Source organism: Oryx dammah, unplaced genomic scaffold, assembly GCF_014754425.2.
Source record: "Oryx dammah isolate SB20612 unplaced genomic scaffold, SCBI_Odam_1.1 HiC_scaffold_21, whole genome shotgun sequence".
NCBI classification, from domain to species: Eukaryota; Metazoa; Chordata; class Mammalia; order Artiodactyla; family Bovidae; genus Oryx; species Oryx dammah.
Window position 1 is genome coordinate 12079505 of NW_024070205.1, and position 11347 is coordinate 12090851.

Here is an 11347-nt window from a genome sequence, read left to right on the forward strand (position 1 = left end):
TTTTAGGCTTGAAACATAATTTCTGGCCAGATTTTTTTAAAGAACAGTTTCTTCAAATTCTTGACAGTGATCACCAACTAGAAACTTCTACAAACAAACAGGCAAAAAAATTTGAATTCACTTTAATAACCAGTTATATTCGAAGGGGATGATAGAGGATGAGATGGTTGGATGGCATCACCGACTCGATGTACATGAGTTTGAGTAAACTCCGGGCGCTGGTGATGGACAGGGAAGCCTGGCGTGCTGCGGTCTGTGGGGTCACAAAGAGTCGAACACGGCTGAGCGACTGAACTGAACTGAATTATATTTAGTAACTCTAAGGATTCCTTTTATCATGTTGAAATAGTCAGTGGTAGAATTTCATGTGAAAGTGGATAAGCTTCAAATACCGACTTTTTCACATCAGGGATTTCAGAGTAATGATAAAGCTCTGCTTTTGCCTGGAACTGTCTGGATAGTTCTGCTCCCTAGCCCCCACCCCCAAGAGTGCAACTGGGGGCTTTGAACAGAATGTCTTACATGTTAAAGGGATTGCTAGGCTTTTTGTTAAGAATATGCTTATAAAGTAAAAGGGGTGAGCCTGAATATGTTTTGCTAATAAGATTTTTAAAAAGGAGACCAAAGGTAATAGATTTTGGCCTAGAGAATTGAAGTCACATATGTAAGTTCATAGAAAATATATTAGGATTTGAATCCCAAACTCCAGAGCCTGAACCCCCGACTCCCATATTTGTCTACTATATAACATTTATGGCCTGATTCTATTAGAGTCCTTCACTGTTGACTGATATTTAACATTCTAAAAATGGGTAATTTCTAAGTGCCATTCAGAGTCTTGGTTAATCTTTTAAATCATGATATTTATTTTTCTGTCACTTTCTTTTTTAAAAAATACTTCCCTAGATACAACTAGGTAAAAAAGAACATCATGCCTTATATCAACAGTGAGTTCCCAGAAGGCAGCTATGCCCAGAACAGCACTGAATAAGTATGCATTCATGATTATTGGTCAAGGTCCGTCTAGTCAAGGCTATGGTTTTTCCAGTAGTCATGTATGGATGTGAGAGTTGGACTGTGAAGAAGGCTGACCGCCAAAGAATTGATGCTTTTGAACTGTGGTGTTGGAGAAGACTCTTGAGAGTCCCTTGGACTGCAAGGAGATCCAACCAGTCCATTCTGAAGGAGATCAGCCCTGGGATTTCTTTGGAAGGAATGATGCTGAAGCTGAAACTCCAGTACTTTGGCCACTTCATGCGAAGAGTTGACTCATTGGAAAAGACTCTGATGCTGGGAGGGATTGGGGGCAGGAGGAGAAGGGGACGACAGAGGATGAGATGGCTGGATGGCATCACTGACTTGATGGACGTGAATCTGAGTGAACTCCGTGAGATGGTGATGGACAGGGAGGCCTGGCGTGCTGCGATTCATGGGGTTGCAAAGAGTCGGACACGACTGAGCAACTGAACTGAATATGTGCCAAACATTGTGTTAAATTGCAGGATAGCATACAAACAATTTAAGTGGTGGTGGTGGGGGGGGGGTGGCGAGGGAAGAAAGCCCTGTAAATAGAAAATGGGTTGCTTTTTCTCATAGTATTACAGAGAATAATGCCATGACCTCTACTTGAGGGCATCATGAAAGGCTTTTCAAAAAGTGACATTTGAGGTGGGTTTTGAAGTATGAATAGGAGTTTGACAAACTCTCTCTCTATACATAAAATATGTATGTATATATACATATGCATTGTGATTATCTGAGTTCTCTCCATGTGGTGAGGTGATGTGATATAGTGAAAGAATATTGGGTGGAAAATCAAGAAAAACATGTTCCTGTCCTGATTTGTACATTATAATTTAGGGGTAAGTCATTTAACATCTCTGTCCTGTGGACTGTTTTGTGAAAGAATTTTGGAAAAAAAAAAAATCTTGACAATTCTCAGGGGATTATTGGCACCCAGCAATCAGCATTTCTACCCTCTGTTCTTTTACACAAGATTTTGTGCCTGTGCCTATTTAAAATCCACTTTTCCTCCTTTGCCTCTCTCAATATTACCTTTAATTAAAAGTCATCTCTTTTCTTTTAATGAAGCATTTCACAGATGATTCTCATTCAATACCACATGATTATTGAGGAAAAAACAAATTTTAAATTTAAATACATATGTGAACTCCTGTGACATCGGGCTATGTACCATGAGTATATAAAGATTGATACGGACTGCCCAATCCTTGGGAATTTATAATCCAGGAGAAGAGACTGTTACATTCAGAGATTACTCTGGCACAGGCAGACAGGAATAAAATCAGGGAATCTGTGGTCCAGTGGTGGAGGGACAGGTCCACTGTACATGAGGGACTCTCAGATAAGTGAAACTCTAAATGAAAAATACTGTAGGTCCCAATAAAGTGTGGCGATAACCTAAGGCCTATAGAATGTTGTTCTGTTTATACCACACTTTATTTTACATTATCTCATTTGATCCTCACAATAACCTTGAAATGTAGGAAGGTATCATTTCATTTTATGAGTGAGAAATTCAAACTCAAGGAAATTAACTCACCTCCTCAGGGTTCTTAGTAGTGAGTGGGAGAACAGGGACTGATTTCTAAATTCAGTAATTTTTGTGTAGCACCAGCTGGTTGGATACAGACTCTGGAGGCTGGAGGTGGAAAAGAATGGGACTGAGAGTCAAGTTCTTCATATGGCTCCTGTTTTTAAAGAACTCTTACATGGGGGGGTGGGTGTGGGGTGAAACTATTGAATACCTGCGTCACCAGTTTCATGGATTAACCGACAGGTGGCACCACGTCCCAGTACAAGCCTTTTCTCCTTGAAGCTATAGCACAGACCACTGACCTTCAGTTAAACTTGGCAGACTAAAGTGAGGCTCATAACCCTGCTTCCCCCCTTCCTGAGATAATCAGGATCTGTTTACTTACGTACTTAAAATCAGTAAAGGAGTGGGAAGCATGAGGATGTTAGAATGTAATGGCTTGGGAATATCCACTCTGCCTTTCATTGCTGAATGAGAGTCCCTCTCAACTCCGGCTTTGGACAAGCAACAAAGTCCCTCTCAACTCCAGCTCTTCGCCTCTCAAGTGAAGTAAACTTTCACAGACGTTTTCGTGAAGGTCGGTCATAATGCATGATTGTGGGCCAGCTACACAGCTGTTCAGCAAATGGTAGTTATATTTACCCATAGCTAAACATGGTAAGGAAACCATGATCATACCATCATCTCTCTACCTACCCATTTGTTATTAGAAACACATCTTCAAGTAGTTAGTCTAGTGTCTACTATTGGTAGGATATTACTCTTGCATTTTTGGACTCTTCAGCAGAGGATTCTTTCATGAAGGTTGGGCAGGGAGAGTAGTAAGAGGTAGAAAGAGAATACAGATGGCCTTTGATTATGCTGTGAGGGCTTTCATCATCTTTCTGATAAACAACATGATTCTGTCAGAAGTCCCCAAGGTAATGAACTAATGCGCATTTATTAGGTATATAACTAAGTATTCTACATGGTTGAAATAGCATAGAAATTCTTTCTCAAAATTTATATTGTTATAAGGGAAAAGAATTATTAACCGTGAAACAACTGAAAATACTAGATTATGATTATGCATATAGTTAACTGCTAAATGATACTTCTGTGTAGGATTAAGGGAAGTTTTTGATTTCCTGCTCATCTTATCTGGCTCTGCTCACTTCTGATACTGGTATTTTGAATAGCTGGTTATCAGGGTATTTTCTGGGAAATCATAGCCAATTTCTCAACAAATAACCTGAAGGACAACAATAAATGAAATCTACAGATGTCAGAAGTCAAGAGCCCCTTACAATAAATCTTTTTTTTTTTTTTAAAATTTATTTAATTGGAGGGTAATTGCTTTACAATATTGTGTTGATTTCTGGCATACATCAACATGAATCCGCCATAGATATACATGTGTGCCCTCCCTCTTGAACCTCCCTCTCACCTCCCATGCCTTCACACCAGTCTAGGTTGTCACAGAGAAATAAATCTCTTTTCATTTGGCAGGACAGGTCACCCTCAGGAAGTAATAGGGTGAGTCATGTGAACCTGTGAGCTGGTTCATCTCTTTCAGGTTGCAAGGTAAGAGAGATGTCAGGTCACCTAAGGAGAAAAAAGGCTTCTTGCAAGGAGGCGTAGAATAGGAGATGAACAGTGGGAAGCTTTCACAGAAGGCTCATGGAATCTAGAAGTTTGTTCAAGTGCCACACTGTTCATGTCATCTTATTCCTTCCGTGTCTCCTCAACAGCAAAAGTTTTTGCTTCCTTTCTCCTGCACAAGTTTGGACACTGTTTCTACTGCTACCGCTGTTACTTTTATCACATAAGTTCCTATGTTCCCTTCTTTTTCCCCCCTATAATTGCAGGGTTTCTGCTAACTTGTGGCTTATAGTCGTGCCTTCTGTTATCTTCTGAATAACTTATTTTTTAATACTTTTCTTTCTTTTTCTCCTTTTTCTAATGACTGTCTGTCTGATGACTCTTTTGGAGTTGAGTAGAGGTTTTGATTCTATCACCCATTCATCATGGAATAGAGCATGCTCCTGGGTCACCTACTAAACATCTGATAAACTATTTTGGTTGCCTTTGGTCAGATATCCTTTCTCTGTTCATTGAATTCTGTTCAAGGTATTAATTAGGGCTACATGTTTCAGGGCATGGAGACCTATATGTCAGGAATCTAGAGATGGGCTAAGTCCATGGCAGCCACTTGGAGGATTCTCAGCTGGGGTAGTGTAAATATAGTCACATTTCATGGTGTTCCTAATGGGCTGTGTAGCCCATAAGAAATAAGTAGATTAAAAAATTTTTTTTCTGCCTTTAGTTTTATTGGCATATAGTTGCCTCACAATCTTGCATTCATTTCTGCTGTACAGCAGAATGAATCAGCCATACATATACATATCTGCATCTCTGTCTTAGTCGTGTCCAACTCTTTGTGACCCCAAGGACTGTGTAGCCTGCCAGGCTCCTCAGTCAATGGAATTTTCTGAGCAAGAATACTGGAGCTGGTCACCATTCCCTACTCCAGGGCATCTTCCTGACCCAGGGATTTAACTCGAATCTCCTGAGTCTCCTGCATTGGCAGGTGGATTCTTTACCACTGAGCCACCTGGAAAGATTGCAAATACATGGATACATGTATGCACAATGTATCCCCTTCCTTTTGGATTTCCTTCCCACTCAAGCCACCTTTAAGTAGAGTTCCCCCATGCCATACAGTATGTTCTCCTTAGTTATCTATACATAGTATCAATAGTGTATGTATATGTGTCAATCTTGGTCTGCCAATTGCTTCCCCCACTCCCATTTGCTCCTTAGTATCCATGTATTTCTTCTCTATATCTGTTTCTCTTATTTCTGCTTTGCAAGTTAGATCATCTATACCATTATTTTATATCCCACATATACGCATTAATATATGACATTTGTTTTTCTGCATCTCATGCAGCTCAATATAAAAAACAAACAACCCAATCAAAAAATGGGCCTAAGACCTAAATAGAAATAATGATTTTAAAAGAGGTTCCCCAAGCAAGCTCTGGGGCCTGTGCCCATGTTAATTAGTTTTCTATTTTTGCTGTAATAAATGATCAATTTAGCAGCTTAAAGCAGCACAAATTTATTATTTTATAGTTCTGTAGGTCAGAAGTTCTGTATGGGTATCATTGGACTAAAGCTGGGTTTCATCAGAGCTACATTTTTTTTTTTTTTCCTGGAGGTCCTGGAGAAGATTCTGCTTGCAGGATCATTTAGGTTGTTGGCAGAATTCAGTTCCTTGCAATAGTAGAATTAAGGATTCTTTCCTTGCTGATGGTCAACTGAAAGCTCCTTCTAGGAGCCACCTGCCTTCTTTGGCTTGTGGCACCTTTCCTACCTTAAGAGCCAGAAACAGAAAGTCAAGTCCCTCTCAAGCTCCAGATCTCTCCTGCTTCTTCTTCTGTCTTCTCATCTGCTTGATCGATCCTTCTGCTCTCCTCCTCTGCTTTTAAGGACTCATGTGACTAGATTGGGTTTACCAGAATAATCTAGAATAATCCCACTGCCCCAAAGTCTATAATATTAATCACCTCATCTGCAAAATCCCTTTGCCATGTAAGGTAACATATTCACAAGTTCCAGGATTAGGACATGAACATCTTTGTGGGGCCGTTAATCTGGCCTAGCACACCATTTTTTGACTTGCACTTGTCTTAACCATGACAAATATAAATCCTCCAGAAACTATCACAGTTTCCACATCCTCCTGAAGCCTTCCTCACATATGATTGGCATCTCAATTTTTTCTTTCTTTGACTTCTTACATCATATTGTTTATTCCACATTTTGTCACATGATCTTATAGTACTCTTGATGCTTCAATAAATATTTAAAGTAGTATATAAGTAGCGGGGAAAGGAAGCTTGATGGAGTACCAGTCCCTGGGCTGATGATCACTTCATTGATGTATCTACCACCAAAGTGGAGCCACTAAAAGATTCTTATAATATGTTTTCTAGTTTCCTCTCTTACTCTGGCAGCCAGAGTTGATTAGAATTTAAATCATTCTTTCAATAGAGTAGAGCTTCTGCCCTTGGATTTTATTGTTTGTTTCATGAAAGAGTGCTCCAGTTGACAATTCAGGCATGGTTAGAATTCAGGAAATCTTTGTTGACAAAGATCACATTATAATTACCCTACATCCAAGTCTCTATGAAGATAATAGAATGTTAGGAAGTTTAGGGTCAGGCTTAATGCCTAGATTTCATCACTCCTTTTCTGTTCACTTCCAAAGTTCATTGAGTATGTCCATAAAGACAAGACCACGGATAAAAATATAAATGTTATGAAAATTCCAAACAACAGTTCATTAATCTGTTTCTTAGAGCAGTGCTTTTTAGTAAGGGACTAAATTGAGAGTGGCCATTGAGAAATGACCTTGGGACCCGTGCTGTTCTGGTTTACCCACTTACCTGCAGACAGAAAGCTTTAGGCAGGGAAGAAGCCAAATTGGATGTCTCTTTGCTTATTGCATCACTTCATGGGAAATAGATGGGGAAACAGTGGAAACAGTATCAGACTTTACTTTTTGGGGCTCCAAAATCACTGCAGATGGTGATTGCAGCCATGAAATTAAAAGACGCTTATTCCTTGGAAGGAAAGTTATGACCGACCTAGATAGCATATTGAAAAGCAGAGACATTACTTTGCCAGCAAAGGTCCATCTAGTCAAGGCAATGGTTTTTCCAGTAGTCGTACACGGATGTGAGAGTTGGACTGTGAAGAAAGCTGAATGCCAAAGAATTGATGCTTTTGAACTGTGGTGTTGAAGAAGACTCTTGAAAGTCCCTTGGACTGCAAGGAGATCCAACCAGTCCATTCTAAAGGAGATCAACCCTGGGTGTTCTTTGGAAGGAATGATGCTAAAGCTGAAACTCCAATACTTTGGCCACCTCATGTGAAGAGTTGACTCATTGGAAAAGACTCTGATGCTGGGAGGGATTGGGGGCAGGAGGAGAAGGGGATGACAGAGGATGAGATAGCTGGATGGCATCACTTACTTGATGGACGTGAGTTTGAGTAAATTCCAGGAGTTGGTGATGGACAGGGAGGCCTGGCGTGCTGCAATTCATGGGGTCGCAAAGAGTCGGACACGACTGAGCAACTGAACTGAACTGAACTTGCTTACTGTATGGAGGAGGAAGCCAGGGGTTTTAAAAATGTGTTTGTTTTATAGACTTGAAGCAGGCAGCCCATAGTGAGTGAGAAATAAAGGAGTCTGTCTTGCTTTTGAGCAGCTTGCTGATTTTATGGCCTAGTCTCATTAGTGACTCTGTGACTTCAACACTCAGAGAAGAGACTTGAAACTTCATTCCTGTTGATCCTTCCTGGATAGTAGAACAAGAGTTCCCTTTCTTCTTCTTCTCTCCCTTCTACCCACTTGGAGCTTCCCAGGTGGCTAAGTGGCAAAGAATCTGCCTGTCAGTGCAGGAGATGTGGGTTTGATTCCTGAGTCTGGAAGACCCCCTGGAGAAGGAAATTGCAACCCACTCCAGTATTCTTGCCTGGAAAATCCCATGGACAGAGGAGCCTGGAGGGTTGCAGTCCTTGGGGTTGCAAAGAATTAGACAGGACTGAGCAACTAAACAACAACAACAATTGCTCCTTCCTGGACAGTGGAACAAGAGTTCTGTCTCTTCTATGTATGTGCGGGCAGGGGATAGACACTAACCCATCTGTGGCCTTTCAGGAACTAGACTTTACTGAGCCCCACTTATTTATCAGTCACCAAATTGAGGTCTTCCTGAATATATTTCCTCATCAACCCTCAATAGCTTTTGAGTAGGCATCAGTGGCACATGCTTTGATCTCCAAAGACTCTTACTTCTGTACTCCTCTGATAAGAGTTAAGGACCCAAATCAGCTGCTGATTATGGGTTGGAAGTTTCTTTGAAAGAATAACAGTTGTTAGCCTGTGTCTTCCACGTGTAGTTCCATTTTGCTTTTGTAGTTCCTTTCGCTGTGTTGCTTTGCTGTGTTACTTTATCTCCAGGATTCTTCTCTTTTGAATCCTGTTTCTCATGTAGCAGTTAAGAAATGGTTCTCTCTCCCTAATATCTTCTTAAAAAGCCTAAACACTTTAGGTTTACAGAAACGTTGCAAAAATTGTGTCTAGTTCACATACACTTTTCACCAAGCTTTTCTTGATATCAGTAACTTATGTAACCACAGTATAGTGATCAAAATCAATGACCAAAATCAAGAAATGAACACTGATACACTTCTGATCAACACAGAGTTGTGGTTCAGATTTCACCAGTTTCCCTGTCATCAAAATATCCTTTTCTTGTCCAAGAACCCAATCAAGAACTTCACCGGCACTTACTGCATCTGTCTCCATAGTCTCCTGCAACCTGTGACACATTATTTCTGTATCTTTCATCAACTTGACAATTTGGATGAGTATTGTTGAGATGTTTTGCAGAATCGCTCTTTCATTTGGGGTTTGACTGATGTTCTGTCATTATTAGAGTAAGGTTGTGCTTGTTCAACAAAAATACCACCAGTGATGTTGCGTCCTTCTCAGCGCATCCCAGCAATAATTTTCATCACTTGGTTAAGGTAGTGTCTGCTGGGTTTCCACCGTAAATTTATTATTTATGCATTGGAAATTGATAATTATAGTGGGGGAGAAATTTTGAGAGTGGAGTAATATCTTTTTCATCAAACTTTTGCCCAACAATATTAGCATCCGTTGGTGGAGCTTGCCTGTAACAGATATTACTGTTGTGTCGGGATCATGGTAATTTTTGAATTCCTTCTTTATTTTTACATTTATTAGTGGGAATTTTTCTGATAAGAGATATCCTGTATCCCCAACTTATTTATTTATTCAAGTATTTATAATATGTAGGGTCTCCTGGATATTTACTTTACTTACATGGCTTGTAAATCCAACACTTTCTCTTTTCCTCTCTTATTTTCTTCCTCCCTCCCTTCCTTTCTCCCTTTCTTCCTCTCTTCTCTTCAGTGTTTTCTTTCATTGTTCAAACTTTGGCTGTTTGGAGTTCCTTGCCATCGGCTCTTGTGTCCCTCTGACATATCTCATTCTTTTTGTACACTTACCTATTTTTCTAGCGTCATGAGATGTTCCGGGCTTACCTTATATTTTTTCTGCTCCAGTCCTGATATCAGCTAGTCCTCTAAGGAGCCTGCTTTCATTTTTGGAGAACAGAATTTAGAAGATGAAAATCTGGGTACTGGGTGTGCTCCTTGTTACTGTACTGTCATTGATCCCAGGCCCTCTCAGTGGGCAGCATATATACTAACCCAACTATACACATAATTTGGAGAAGGCGATGGCACCCCACTCCAGTACTCTTGCCTGGAAAATCTCATGGGTGGAGGAGCCTGGTAGGCTGCAGTCCATGAGGTTGCGAAGAGTCAGACATGACTGAACAACTTCACTTTCACTTTTCACTTTGATGCATTGGAGAAAGAAATGGCAACCTACTCCAGTGTTCTTGCCTGCAGAATCCCAGGGACGGGGGAGCCTGGTGGGCTGCCATCTATGGGGTCACACAGAGTCGGACACAACTGAAATGACTCAGCAGCAGCATACACATATTTATTTACATTTATGTCTATATTCATAAATCTGCATATACATTAAAAACTGAGTTCGTATTGGTATCTCTGACTCCAGTCCAACATCACAAGGTCTTTGTAGCCTTCCTTCTTTCCTTATTTTTATATATTCATTTATATTTACGGTTGCACTGGGTCTTCACTGCTGTGCACGGGCTTTCTCTGATTGTGGTGAGCGGGCTTCCTGTTGCATTGCACAGGCTCTAGGTGCATGGGTGTCAGTAGTTGCAGATTTTGGGTCCTGGAGCTGGGGCTCAGTAGCTGCAGTACATGGCTTAGTTGCTCCGTGGCATGTGGAATCTTCCTGCACCAGGGATTAAACCCATGTCCCCTGCACTGGCAGACAGATTCTTATTCACTGCACCACTAAGGAATTCTGCTCCTTTCTTATTTTTAACTTCTTTCCTCCAACAAAGAGAAAGCTGGATCTCAATATGTGCAATACCTTTACTTATTTGTTCAGTCCCAGAATACACGTAAAGGATTTTAGAATTGCTAGTCCATACTGCTATGAGAAATAGATTTGCTAAATAGAGTACAATATTTTTGTTACAGTGTGAGATATTTCTCTGATTTTACCTTTTTAAAACAACTTGTCAATATCCATAGGTTGTACTAGCACCATTTATTAAGATGTCTGTTTTTAACTCGGTGATTTAAGATGCCATTTGTAGCATATACTCAGTGCTCATTGATACTTGTATCTGTTTCTGGACTTTTTATCCATTTCTATCGATCTAGTTGTCCACAAAAGTGTTCCAGTACCACACTTTTATTAATTACAGAAGTTTTGTAGTGCTGCACTCAATATGCCAGCAAATTTGGAAACCTCAGCAGTGGCCACAGGACTGCAAAAGGTCAGTTTTCATTCCAATCCCAAAGAAAGGCAATGCCAAAAAATGCTCAAACTACCGCACAGTTGCACTCTTTTCACATGCTAGTAAAGTAATGCTCAAAATTCTCCAAGCCAGGCTTCAGCAATACGTGAACCGTGAACTTCCAGATGTTCAAGCTGGTTTTAGAAAAGGCAGAGGAACCAGAGATCAAATTGCCAACATCCACTGGATCATGGAAAAAGCAAGAGAGTTCCAGAAAAACATCTATTTCTGCTTTCTTGACTATGCCAAAGCCTTTGACTGTGTGGATCACAATAAACTGTGGAAAATTCTGAAAGAGATGGGA